Source organism: Pristis pectinata, chromosome 5, assembly GCF_009764475.1.
Source record: "Pristis pectinata isolate sPriPec2 chromosome 5, sPriPec2.1.pri, whole genome shotgun sequence".
Lineage (NCBI taxonomy): Eukaryota > Metazoa > Chordata > Chondrichthyes > Rhinopristiformes > Pristidae > Pristis > Pristis pectinata.
Window position 1 is genome coordinate 16,906,944 of NC_067409.1, and position 12,728 is coordinate 16,919,671.

The following is a 12,728-nucleotide window of genomic DNA, read 5'->3' on the forward strand; positions in this document are numbered from 1 at the left end:
CTGGCATATGTTAAGTTTTCAATCCCACCCCCACCCAAGGCAGATGGGTAGTTAAAATGGTAAAGTTTGTGTTTGTGCCCATTTTATGGCTGGGATTCCAGCAGCATGATCCACGTGCCATGGGCAGATAGGGCCTAACTAAAATAGGAAAGTCACTACTCAATGGCATTATATGCACTGCAAAATGAATGTAACTCCAAAAACTGGGAGGTCAATTATGCTAACAGCAAGAGGGCAGATAAAGCCCCAAAAAGTAAAATTTATAAATTTTGAGTTTCTTTCTGGCTCACTCTTCTTTCCAGCAACCAATAACTTTACGGCCTGCAGACCTCTAATTCAACTTGCTTGGGAGTGTACTCTCCTAAAATCTCTTGTGTTGCCCCACCAACTTCTGGTGCATAAGATAGTACAGAGAAATCTAAATGAAGTGGGAAGTTAAAATATCTGGTTTAAAACATCACACGTTCAGTTATCTGAGGGTATTCTGCCCACCCCTGAACCCATCTGTTATGTAGTTAGAATCAAATTAGGGCTCTGGAGTCGTGGCAAGGAAAACCTGTTGTCCCACCAGTCCATATAAATGTTTATCCCTCAAATAAGTAGTAGTTTAAAAATCCATCTACATTTCCTAATCAATACTACCTTTCTCCTTAAGTAATCTTTCTCATTTCTTAAATGTTAATGTGGGAGTGACTTCTGGTACAATGTTCAGGTGTTAATGATCCTCTAAGATAGTGATAATGAAGATGGGGTTATGAATTGAAGCACAGGTTCATCTTGTGTTCAGTCCAAAACACCACCCTGATTATGAAGTTGAGGCATGCAACAGGAAAGTTCATCCGGGGGCTTGCAAAAGGCTAATTACCATTTGCCAGTGCTTATTAAGGAGGTTCCAGGATGACTTGGCTGAACTCCCTCACCCTTATGTGACCATTTGTTGTTAATGAAAGGAACAGTCATTTTTTTATATTCACAGAAGTGGAGCTGTGAAAAGGACCACCAAAATAATTGTAGAACCTTTCAAAACAGTCAAGATCTACTGGGCAGGCGGGTGGATAGTTTTGTGAGGTGGCGCGCTCATTTTGCTATCTATGCAGGACTTCTTTGTGCTCCCAAAGCATGGACATGAGTTTCTCAATACCATAACAAGTTCTCCTTCTTCATTTAGAGATGGGCCAAGAGTCAGTGGGGACATTGCATATTTTCATGGAAACTTTGGGCACATCCTCAAATTTTTTCCACTGGTAATTTCTTCTGGCAAATGGAGTGTAGGTTTCAGGAGTCTGGTATGAGGCAGGTGAACTATTTGGTATTGGTTTGTTATTGTGCACACAAAAAGTTTTTGTGTGCCATCCAGACAGTTCATACCATACTTAAATATATCGAGGTCGTAAAAAGTAAAACAGAATGCAGAATATAGTGTTACAGTTACAAAGAAAGTGCAGTGCAGGTAGACAAATAAAGTGCAAGGGCCATGGCGAGGTAGATTAAGAGTTCATCTTTATCGTATGAAGCCAATTGGGGCCTCGATACTGTATGTTGGCCTGGGAGAGGACATTGATGTTGACGTTGGTTCACTTCTTCTTCCATTTGGAGGATTTTCCATAGACAGCGTTGGAAGTTTTTGTCCAGTGCCTTGAGATGCCTGCTGTAGGTAGTCCAGATCTCAGAAGTATACACAAGGACAGAAGACACTGCCAATCGTTAGACCATGAGTTTGGTGCAGATCTCAGGTTTGGATCTTCAAACACCCTTCAGTTGACCATTGGCAGGGCTGGTGCATCCGAGGCGGTGGTGAATCTCATCATCGATGTCTGCCTTCCATGGGAGGTGGTTGCTGAGATATGGGTTCCTTCTGCACGCCAAAGCACTGGGCTGTGGACACAGCCCAGCGCATCACGGACACCAGCCTCCCCTTCTTGGACTCTTTTACCTCTTGCTGTCTTGGCGAAGCAGCCAGCATAATCAAAGACCCCACCCACCCGGGACATTCTCTCTTCTCTCCTCTTCCATCAGGTAGAAGATACAGGAGCCTGAGGGCACGTACCACCAGGCTTAAGGACAGCTTCTACCTCACTGCGATAAGACTATTGAATGGTTCCCTTGTACGATGAGATGGACTATGACCTCACGATCTACCTTGTTGTGACCTTGCACCTTAATACACCGCACTTTCTCTGTAGCTGTGACACTACTCTGTACTGTTATTGTTTTTACCTGTACTACATCAATGCACTTTGTACTAACTCAGTGTAACTGCACTGTGTAATGAATTGACCTGTACAATTGGTATGCAAGACAAGTTTTTCACCGTACAAGTGCCAATAATAAACCAACACCAATATAGAAAACTTAAAACTCTTGTTGTGTAATGTACTGGATCTCCAACAACCCCTCCAGATAACCCAAGACACAGTGAACCCTGCCCTGGGCAGAATGGGGAGGGGGGGGATAGATTTCTTGCCAAGAGATATGTCACTTGAATGAGCAGAGGGATCCAGCCTGTTGATTAATGCAGACTTACTACGAATGAACGGTGACACATCAACACGTCCTTCCACCCCCAACTCGCCCGCAGAAGACTCTCCCCGCATTTTCCAGAAATTTCCGCCACGACGTCACGCGACGGCAGCGGCCGTGTGACGTCGCGATGACGCAATAACCGAGGAGGAAGTGAGCGCAGAGGTCGGTGTTTGCCCCGCCTCCCCTGTTCCTGTCTGCTCTCTGTTTGGTGGCCGGCGGATATTTCTAGACGGTTCGGCGGTGGAGGTTGAAGCGGCCGAGCGTCGATCGGAGGACACCGGGCTCAGGAGGTGAGCGGGTGCCCGGGGCCCGGCGGGTGGGCGGGCTGCGCAGCCGATCAACCGAAGTGAAGCGGCGGCCTGGGGAGAACAAAATGGGGGAGACGGCGGGAGTGGGAGGCCGAGGCCGCCCGGCGGCGGCTGCTTCTCCCTCCCCCGGCCCCCCCCCCCACCTTTGGAGAGGGGGAGGTTCGGTGGGGGTCCGGGGGAAGGGAGAGGTTCGGTGGGGGTCCGGGGGAAGGGAGAGGTTCGGTGGTGGGGAGCGGTGCAGGCCTGGCGTTGGTTAAACCCAGCCCGCCCGTCAGTTTGCGCCGTCCGCCGGCTTCCAAGCGGCGGTGAGCCCGGCCGGTCCGCCCGCGGTGACACCTGCCTCCCCACCCCCATCCCCAACCACTCTTCTTTCCCCCCCCCTCCCCAACCACCCCCACCGCACCCCACCGTCCCCACTTCTACCACCTCCCCCCCACCACCACCACCCCACTTCCTTTCCCCCCCCCCCCCCCAACCCCACACACACACGGAGCGAACGCGAGTCCGATCATGCGGCGGCGAGGCGGGCAACCTCCCCTCCGGCGGGGCATCGGGACTTCGGGGGCATTATCGGCCTCTTGCCTCCGACGGACGACCCCTGTCACGTTCATGCTTTCTGCGGCGATATTGTGACTTGACAAACTTATCACGACCCAGTTCCATCCATTCTGCTTCGCTCCAACGCAGACAGGCTGGAAAAGTGACCACTTCTTGTTTTGCCTCCCACCATAAGGTAGAGTCCTGGCTTGCTATTTTGTGTCGTCTTTAGTTTTCAACCTGCTTTAAAGACTGCCCCTACACTATCCGAGGGTTCCGCTAGGAGTTTCCTAGTCAACGCTTTTCTCTTACATAATGGTTTCAGGACCGCATCTGTTAGTTGTCCAGAAGTCAGCAATGCAGATTTGTTTCTTTCTGATTCATTAGTTCAGGAATGTAGCAGTTATGTAGATAGCAGAAAGTTGGCACAGGTTGTTCCTGAGGCAGTTAACCGATTCGGAGAGTGCCACAGCCAACCGAATTTTTGAAACCACGGTAGTAACAGGATAGAACATAGAACACTACAGCACATTACAGGCCCTTCGGCCCACGATGTTGTGCCGACATTTTATCCTGCTCTAAGATCCATCTAACCCTTCCCTCCCACATAGCCCCCATTTCTCTATCATTCATTTGTCTAAGAGTCTCTTAAATGTCCCTAATGTATCTGCCCCCACAACCTCTGCCAGTAGTGTATTCCATGCACCCACCACTCTGTAACAAAAAAAAACAACTTACCTCTGACATCCACCTCCACACCCCCCCCCCCACCCCCCCCCCAAAATATATTCCTCCAATCACCTAAAATTATGCCCCCTCATGTTAGCCATTTTCACCCTGGGGAAAAAGTCTCTTAGTGTTCACTGGATCTACACCTCTTATCATCCTGTACACCTCTACCAAGTCACCTCTCATCCTCCTCCTCTCCAAAGAGAAAAGCTCTAGCTCATTCAACCTATCCTCATGCTGAGTGATCATAGGTTTGGGAGACGCTGCGAAAACACCTTGACAAGTTGTTGTGTTCACTTTTTAGATGGTATGTATTTGGGATATTGAAGAATAATTTGGTTTGAATAAGTAGTGTGTTTCAGCTGTTAACTTCTCAGCTGACACACTGATATTTTGTTTTGCTTGTGAAACCTTTAAGGGTTCCAGGGAGGGGAGTATTTGTATGGAAATGCTTTTTGGGATCATAATAATTCATCTAAATTTCCAGTTTTATCGAAAGGCTTGAAAGCTCAGGCACATTCTTTTATTTTTATTTTATTTTCTGACTGGAAATGCCTGCTCTTCCAGCTATTCTGCTTTTTTCATGGGGAGATACTGTGTGACTCATTTGGAATCATTCTGAAATGAATCAGAAGATTGTGGATTAAAGTTCTCTGGTGATTTGAGCACTAATTTAGGTCAACAGATTGTTGTAGTGAGTATCACACCAGTGGCAGTGTCTTTCGGATGAGACTTCAAAATGAAGTTCTGTTCCTCTTCAGTGAGATGCAAAAGATCGTGGTGCTTTCAAAGAAAAACTGAGTCATAGAGTTGTAGAGGTGGTCAGAATCTTTCTCCCAGGGTGGAAATGTCAAATACTAGTGGACGTGCATTTAAGGTCATAAGGGGGAAGTTTTTACAGTGGTTGGTCCCTGGAGCAGGCTGTCTGGGGTATTGGTGGACGCAGACACAATAGTGGCATTTTAAGAGGCTTTTAGATAGGCAGATGAATACACAGGGAATGGAGGGATGGATCGTGCGCAGGCAGAAGAGATTTAGTTTAATTTGGCTTTGTTTTTGGTGCAGACTGTGGGCTGAAGCGCCTGTTCTATATAGCACAGAAACAGGCCTTTCAGCCCAACTTGTCCATGCCAACCAAAGGCTAACTACCTTAGACTTTAGACTGTAACGTGACATCCCCAACTCTTATACTCGGTGCCCCTTCCCATGAAAGCAATTGTGCCATGTCTTCACCACTGTTTAGCCAATTTCAGTACGGGGGTGGGGTTATTCCTGGTAGTTGTGGCTAATATTTAATCCTCAGCAAGCATCGTTGAAACGAATTGAGGTTTCTAAAGCCGTTTGATCAAATTGATTATAGCATTTCTTAGATTGCTGTACTTTAATATAGAAAATGCCAGAATCACTACTTTGTTTTAAAAGTGCTTTGGTGTATACTAATAGTTTTTGAAAAAGCTATTTTTACTTTGCAGAAAATATTTGTTATTCCATGTTAGAATGTGTCCAGTTTTTTGTCACCACTTGTGACTGAAAAGTCTAGAGGAGGGCCTCAAGATTAATTACCAGTTGAAGCTGTGACTCTTAAGAACAGAACTAGACTGTACTGAGGGACACACATACCTACCTATGTTTAGGTTTGTATTGTGGCAAGAGGAGTTTTGTGTGTGGACACTAGGTAGAAATAGACTGTTTAATTGGAGTTGTGCATTTTGTGTTCACCATGAAGTTGTGAACAGTCTAGATAAATTCCAGGGATGAAGTCGGTGACTGAAGCTTGAGTTTGTGGACTAACTTTTGTTCAGTTTTCCCATATTTGGGGGAATTTTTGGCGTGTTCAATATTGGATGTTGGACAATGAGTCTGACAAAATGGAAGGATCAGGAGTTGGTGAAATATTTTCATGTTTGTCTAGAGACTGACAATGTGTTTACAGGTGATGTTGCTGTGGGTCACGATTGAGGATGATTTGTTTTGACTCCAGTTCTGAGGGTTCTTTATGAATTTTAATGTGGGTTGGGAGTCTCTATGGTCTTGACAGTGAGGTCTGGGTCCAGTGGCAAGGAGGTCCAAGAAGTTTGGAGTCTAATTAGTTTCTGCTGCATAAGCAGCACACACAGACTCTGATGACACAGACAAACCAATCTTGCCTACAACTACTTTCTCTGCCTCATCACATTGCATCATGCTCACTCTGATCCCCATCTCCATTTGTCTTCCATGATTAGTCTTGCTCCACCCTATTCGGCCCCCTTCCACCTTCAATTACCTTTCCTGTCGGCCTTTTCTTTTATTTCCTCCTCTATCTCTCCTTCCTCCACCCCCCCCCCCTCCCATTTTCCATTCTATCTTTTCATGCTCTCCAAGAGTGAAGCTGACTACTGAGACTTGTCCTCATCAATGCTCCTCCCTAATTGCTAATTGCCCTCCCTACTGCTGGTCCCAGGAATAATGCTGCCTGAAGCCTGTGGTTTACTTTGAAACCCCAGGTCCTGTCCTGGCAAGCCTTGGGAGAAACTTGAGCCACGTGCCTGATGTCAGCTGATCTTGGTCTTGGCGTTCATCACGTGATTTCCGAGCTGGCGTGGATGAATTCATCCTGCAGGAGTTGGAGCATCTCCCTCACCACCATCATTGTGTAGTGACCCTCTCCAACTGATATAAATGACTTGGTTGGAGGCAGGGGGGTATGGTTCTTAAATTTGCTGATTACACAAAGATAGGGCAGGAAGTTGGTTTGTGAAGAGGACATGAGGAGGAATATTGTTACCTTAAGTGAATGGGTAAAGATCTGGCAGTTGGAGTATAATGTTGGGAAATGTATATTTAAAAAAAGTGACAGATTGCAGAACTCTTGAGATGCAGAGACCTGGCTGTCCTAAGTGCTTGAATCGTATTGTATGTAATTCGGATAGCATAGTGGTGTTGCAGGTAGTGTAACTGTCTCCCAGGTCCAGTGACCCAAGTTAAATCCTCTCTTCTGGTGCTGTTTGTGTGGAGTCAGAATCAGGTTTATTATCACTGATATTTTTTTAAAATCTTATTTACAGCGTGGTAACAGGCCCTTCTGGCCCAATGAGTCAGCGCCGCCCATTTAAACCCAAATTAACCTACCCGTATGTCTTTGGAATGTGGGAGGAAACCGGAGCACCTGGAGGAAACCCAGGCAGACACGGGAGAGCGTACAGACTCCTTACAGACAGCGGGAATCGAACCCCGATCGCTGGCGCTGTAATAGCGTTGCGCTAACTGCTATGCTACAGTGAAATTTGTTGTTTTGTGGCAGCAGTACAGTTTGCACATTCTGTGAATGCATGGGTTTCCCCCTGGTGCTTCTGTTCCCATCACATCTCAAAGATACAGTGGCATGCAAAAGGTTGGGCACCCCGGTCAAAATTTGTTACTGTGAATAGCTAAGTGAATAAAAGGTGACCTGATTTCCAAAAGGCATTAAGTTAAAGATGACACGTTTCTTTAATATTTTAAGCAAGATTTTTTTATTTCCATCTTTTACAGTTTCAAAATAACAAGAAAGGAAAAGGGCCTGAAGCAAAAGTTTGGGCCCCTGCATGGTCAGTATTGAGTAACACCCCCTTTGGCAAATATCAGTTTGTAAACGCTCATACCTTTGCTCATTGTGGCTAAAAAGTTCTATTTTAACTTCATCAGTCCACAGGACTTGTTTCCAAGATGCATGAGGCTTGTTTAGATGTTCCTTTGCAAACTTCTGACGCTGAATTTTGTGGTGAGGATGCAGGAAAGTTTGGAGAAAAAAGGGTGCAGAATTTCATGAAAAGAACCTCTCCAACTGTTAAGCATGGGTGGATCGATCATGCTTTGGGCTTGTGTTGCAGCCAGTGGCATGGGGAACATTTCACTGGTAGAGGGAAGAATGAATTCAATTAAATACCAGCAAATTCTGGAAGCAAACATCACACTGTTTAAAAAAAAAGCTGAAGATGAAAAGAGGATGGCTTCTACAACTGGATAACAATCCTAAACACCTCAAAATCCACAGTGAACTACCTCAAGAGGCACAAGCTGAATGTTTTGCCATGGCCCTCACAATCCCATGACCTAAAAATCATCTAAAATCTGTGAATAGGCCTCAAGAGCAGTGCATGCAAGATGGCCCAAGAATCTCTCAGAACTAGAAGCCTTTTGCAAGGGAGAATGGGTGAAATCCCTCAAACAAGAATTGAAAGACTCTTAGCTGGCTACAGAAAGCATTTACAAGCTATGATACTTGCCAAAGGGGGTGTTACTAAGTACTGACCATGCAGGGCGCCCAAACTTTTGCTTCGCGCCCTTTTCCTTTTTTTGTTATTTTGAAACTGTAAAAGATGGAAGTAAAAAAGTAATCTTAAAATATTAAAGAAATGTGTCTTCTTTAAATGTGCCTTTTGGAAATCGGGTCATCTTTTACTCGCTTAGCTATTCACAGAAACAGAAATTTTGACCAGGGGTGCCCAAACTTTTGCATGTCTAACACAAAACAACAAATTTCACTGTTTGGCTATTGTAAATTACCCCTAATGTCTGAGAATTGTGGGGGGATGGGGGAGGATAATGGGTGCATGTGATATAGCTTGCAGGGAATTAAGTGGGGGAATGGCATTAAGGGCACTGCTTTGAGAGCCAGCTTTCTCTGGTCTCGTGCTGTAAGGAAATATGAGGAATATAAATATGAGAGAACTAGCAGAATGTTGTTGCTTATTGCTGAGGGGATTTAATAGAGGCTATGTTTCAGTTATATAGGACATGGGTGATGACATTTGGAGTACTGTGTATTGCCTCCTTATTTAAGGAAGAAGGTAAATGTGTTGGAAGCAGTTCAGTGAAAGTTTGCTAGACTAATATTGCAATGGCCATTAAGGAAAAGTTAGACAAGCTTGCCTTGTATCTGATGTAGTTGTTGAAAAGCATCTTTATTAAAACACAAGATTTTGCATAAGTCATAATGTTTCCTTCTGTGGGAGAATTTAGAATTTGGGATTACTGTTTAAAGTAATTATGAGATGGATGAGACAAAAAGAAAAAGACATTGAGAGTGAGTCATTAGGAAAGTATTAAATGTTGAGAATCTGATCTTTTATCTTTTTCTCATTTACTTGAAGTTGCTCTGCTAATTTTGGTATTGGTTTATTATTACTTGTAATGAGGTACAGTGGAAAAACTTGTCTTGCATATCATTCGTACAGATCAATTAATTACACAGTGCATTGAGATAGTACAGGGTATAAACAATAACAGAATACAGAGTGAAGTGTCACAGCTACAGGGAAGTGCATTACAGGTAGACAATAAGGTGCAAGGTCAAACAAGGTAGATTATGAGGTCAAGAGTCCATCTCATTGTATAAGGGAACCGTTCAATAGTCTTGTCACAGTGGGATAGAAGTTGTCCTTGTGCCTGGTGGTATGTGCCCCCAGGCTCCCATATCCTCGAACTGATGGGAGAAGAGAGAATGACCTGGGTGGGTGAGGTCTTTAATTATTCTGCTTCACCAAGATAATGAGAGGTATAGACAGAATCCATGGAGGGGAGGCTGGTTTCTGTGATGCACTGGGCTGTGTCCACAATTCTCTGCAGTTTCTTGTGGTCCCGGGCAGAGCAGTTGCCTTACCAAGCTGTGATGTATCCAGATAGGATGCTTTCTGTGGTGTATCTATAAAAGTTGGTGAGTGTCAAAGGGGACATACCAAATTTCTTTAGCCTCCTGAGGAAGTGGGGGTGCTGGTGAGCTTTCTTGGCTGTGGCGTCTACATGGTTGGACCAGGACAGGCTACTGGTGATTTTTCACTTCTGGGAACTTGAAGCTCTCAACCCTCTCGACCTCGGCACTGTTGATATAAACAGGTCCACCATGTACACAGCCCCCTTTCCTGATGTCAATGACCAGCTCTTTTGTTTTGCTAACTTTGAGGGAAAGGTTGTTGTCATGATTCAATGTCACTAAGCTCTCTGTCTCCTTCCTGTACTCTGACTCATCTTGATTTGAGATACAGCCTACTACGGTGGTATCATCTGCAAACATGTAGATGAGTTAGAGCAGAATCTGGCCACAGTCATGAGTATATAGGGAGTAGAGGGCTGAGGACACAGCCTTGTGGGGCACCAGTGTTGAGAATAATCGTGCTAGAGGTGTTGCTGCCTATCCTCACTGATTGCGGTCTGTTGGTCAGAAAGCCAAGGATCCAGTTGCAGAGGGAGGTGTTGAGTCCCAGGTCTCGGAGTTTGGTGAAGAGGTTGCTTGGAATTATGGTATTGAAGGTGGAGCTGTAGTCAATAAACAATAGTCTAATGTAGGTGTCTTTACTGTCCAGATGTCCCAGAGATGAGTGTAGGGCCAGGGAGATGGTGTCCACTGTAGACCTGTTTCTGTGTAGGGAAATTGCAGTGGGTTGATGTTGTCTGGTAGGCTGGAGTTAATACATGCCATGACCAGCCTCTCAAAGCACTTCATGATGGTGGATGTCAGAGCCACTGGTCGGTAGTCATTAAGGCATGTTACCTTGTTTTTCTTAGGTACCAGGATGATAGTGGTCGTCTTAAAACAGGTGGAAACTTGAGATTGAAGCAGGGAGAGGTTAAATATGTCTGCAAATTTGCTTTAATTATTAGAATCAGTGATTTCATCCACTGTCACTTAAGCATTGTACATCATATTTATTGTAGTATGTTAGAGGAAGGTGGGGATGAGGTGAGAGTGGGTGGTAGTGTTAATTGATAGTATTATAGTGCTCTTTATCTGATTAGGCTATTCTGAATTCTTGAGTGGAATTTAGAATTATTTTCATGGTGGTCCTTTATTTTTCTTCTGGGTATGGCAGATAAGTTGTTCGACTAGTATCTAGAAGACTGGCTACTAATTAACAGACATTTCAAATCCTACCATGGGGTGTTATATTCAAGTAATTAAATAATCAGGAATAAAAAGAGAAAATCAATAATAGTAACCATATAACCACTAGGTTGTAACCATCTGCAGTTCCTTGTGTCTCTGGGGGGGAAAGAGAACCTGCCTAGTTCACAAATGTTCTTGAAGTCCAGCCTTGCCTAGATTGGCATTGTCTCCTGAAACCTGAAACTGTCCACAGCAATAGTCTAGAAAGTTACTTGGGAGCAATTAGGAATGGGCAATAAAACATCAGTAAATGAACTCTAAGCCTTTCTAAGGTGGAAGGTTCCAGTTTTTTGAGCCTCGTTTTTGATGCCTCAATTTGATGTTATTTGGCTGCATTTGAATAGACTTTCAAAAGCCACAATATCAATCAGCTGTCAGAAACTACTAAATTTAAAAAAAAGAAATTGTGTTTACATAATAAGGCACTACTTTCTGGAACACTGTTGATTTGTGTCTGTAATTGGAATAACCCACAGAATTTTGCAAGCTAAAAGTGAAGGGTAAAGGTGACTGATAGTTGTCTAAGAGTGCATGTACCAAAACCATATTTTGCATTTATTTACTCTTTCACAAGACTCCGAGGTACTTCACAACTAGCTGAGGAAAGGGACTATAACTTCATATTTATTTGATAGCAGACTGGCTTGTCATGATTAGTTGCATTTTAACTGAGGTTAGAGCTGCTTTCCAAATTCCTGGTACAGAAACTACATGTTGTGGGAATGTTTTTATTTCTTGAAAAAGAAATTGACCTTGATGACTTGAAATTTGAAAACATTTGAAGGGTGTATTGCTCAAAATGGCCACATGAATGTTGTTGGTGCTGTGTACATTCAATGTATTAACTTGATGACATTACAGATGTATTGACTCAACACTGAATATATGGAGTGGATAACTTCATAGATGTAAAGAAAGTCAGAGTTGTATAGCATGGAAAATGATGTACCACTTTGTATTTCTTGTGTATTTTTTGAGTAAAGTATATTTTTGAAATGGGTCAGTATGGGAGTGATACGGAATAATAATGGCAAATAAATTGGAAGCTTCAGAGTTGCCCTGGCAGATTGAACAGAAGTGTTCTGCAAAGTGGTTGCCCAATTTGCTTTTCTTCAGTGTAGAAGAGACTACATTGTAGCACCATTCCATTTACACTGATTTATCAGAATTATCATGTATATTAATGACTGAGAATGTACATGACATGATTAGTAAGTTTGCAGATGGTGGTGTAATGGACAGTGAAGAAGGTTGTCAAAGGTTACTACAGGATCTAAATCAACTGGGAAGGTGGGCAAAGAAATGGCGATGGAATTTAACTCCAAGTGTGGTGCATTTTGTCCACAGTGAATGGCAGATCCCTGTGAAGCGTTGTAGAACTGAGACACCAAGGGGTACAAGTACATAGTTCCCTGAAACTGGCAACATAGGTGGCTAAGAAGGCATATGTCAGGGCATTGAATATGAGTTGCGACATCATATTACAACTGTAAGTTGGTGAGACCACAAATGGAGTATTGTGTGCAGCTCTGATCACCCAGCTTGGAAAGGATGTGATTAAGGTGGAAAAGGTGCAGAGAAGATTCAAGAGGATGTTACTGGGACTGGAGGGCTTGAGTTATAAGGAGATGCTGGATCAGCTGGGATTTTTTTCCCTGGCGCATACAAGGCTGAGGGGTGACCTTGTAGAGGTAGGTAAAATCATGAGAGGTATGGATAAGATGAAT

The 12,728-nt window shown here is 44.0% G+C and overlaps 1 protein-coding gene across 1 annotated transcript in view; it reads left to right on the top strand.

Annotated features, from left to right (window-relative positions):
- Window positions 1-2,679: 2,679 nt before the first annotated feature.
- Window positions 2,680-12,728, top strand: part of dnajb6b (DnaJ heat shock protein family (Hsp40) member B6b) — an 89,553-nt gene continuing 79,504 nt past the window's right edge. Inside the window, exon 1 of the mRNA XM_052016214.1 lies at window positions 2,680-2,813. The gene's annotated coding sequence lies outside the window, so the exon portion shown is untranslated. The remainder of the gene's footprint in view (window positions 2,814-12,728) is intronic.